Below are 1,455 nucleotides of genomic sequence, written 5' to 3'. Positions count from 1 at the left end.
TATAAATTGACAAACTGACCATGGCAGTGAGGACAAGTGTGTCAGAGATGGTAATATTGGCTCAGGATAGAGCAAGTTTCAAAGTCATTGTTCATACAGTTGCTGTAAGTCTGGTAGACTCCATGACACATAATAAGTCCTTTTCTATTCCAGCAGTTTCTGTAATAGACATCTTCTTGGTGAAATGATCAAACTTTGGCTAAAGACCTAAAAAATCTTTACAATTCAATAGATGTTCTGCATGAGAAAGATACAGCAGTCTGTTTTCATAAAAATTACAGTATTATTATGACTGTGAAACGGTTCTAGTCTGTTCTATACAGTTGATAGGCATTGCTGTTATTTTTGTGGCAATATATTTTAATTATGGCATACAACTTTTATAAGTTTATTAACTCGTATAATTATTATTTAAATGGAAGTTAAAACCAACTCACATCTGAACCTCCAGAAGGTCTTCCAAGACTATACATTACAAAGGAGGCGATTGCTTGTTTGTCTTTATCAGAGTTATTGGTAAATTCAAACCACCTGTACAAATCTTTTTATTAAGGGGGCCACATCAAATAGTTTCCTTGAGTCTATCCAATAAAAACTGTAGAATGATGACAAACTATTGTTACTAATTTAACTGAAAAATGAAAAAAATTGTTTTATTAATTATTATCAAGTGACATACAACTTCTGGATTGTGGATATAGCTTAATGATTTTGTATCTAAGATATAATATTTCAGTGAAAGGGATTCAACATGAACTTTACAAATAAATTATTTACAGTCAATTTACTTACACACTTTTCCAGAAATGGACCTTAGAAACTCATCCATAATTGGCAGAAATAACAACATCTGTTGTTAGCTTGGGGCTTTTACTCTATTTAATCCCTCCTTCGTTTTTCATAAATGTTGCTCTACTTAAAACAATCTGTTTTTTGTTGATTATTTTTAAAGGTGTTGATTTTCTTAGCTTATAGTAAGTCTACTTATTCAGCAGGATGTCACGAAGAAACATGGAAATTTACAGGTCATACTTAGTCTTCAAAGATAGAAATAATGCAAATGCTACTATATAACACAAAATATGACAAAGAAAAGTAAAAACTATATCTGCATAAATGACTAGTACTAAGAAGCTGAATCTGTAACATCTATAAAAGTATAATTCTGAAGGAAGGCAATTTATAGGAATACAAAATGGAAACCAATAGGCAAAAACGTCTGAATCAAATGATTGTTTATATAGGCTAAAAATACTGAAAACAAAGTTGACACATTAAGTCAATGTTTGAGATTATCATGAAAGAATAGAGCTTTCTTTTTTAAAATTTATTATTATTGTAATTATTAATTTTAATGAAAATTATACAGAGATTTTGGATTTCCACTCATTCATTGTTGCACTTTTCTCCCTGTCCACTCCTCCCCTCCAGTTTGTTCTTCTCTTTGAAAAGTAA

This window comes from Elephantulus edwardii, unplaced genomic scaffold (assembly GCF_000299155.1).
Source record: "Elephantulus edwardii isolate Elephantulus edwardi_28Jun2011 unplaced genomic scaffold, EleEdw1.0 scaffold00023, whole genome shotgun sequence".
Lineage (NCBI taxonomy): Eukaryota > Metazoa > Chordata > Mammalia > Macroscelidea > Macroscelididae > Elephantulus > Elephantulus edwardii.
Note: the sequence above shows the minus strand (reverse complement) of the source record.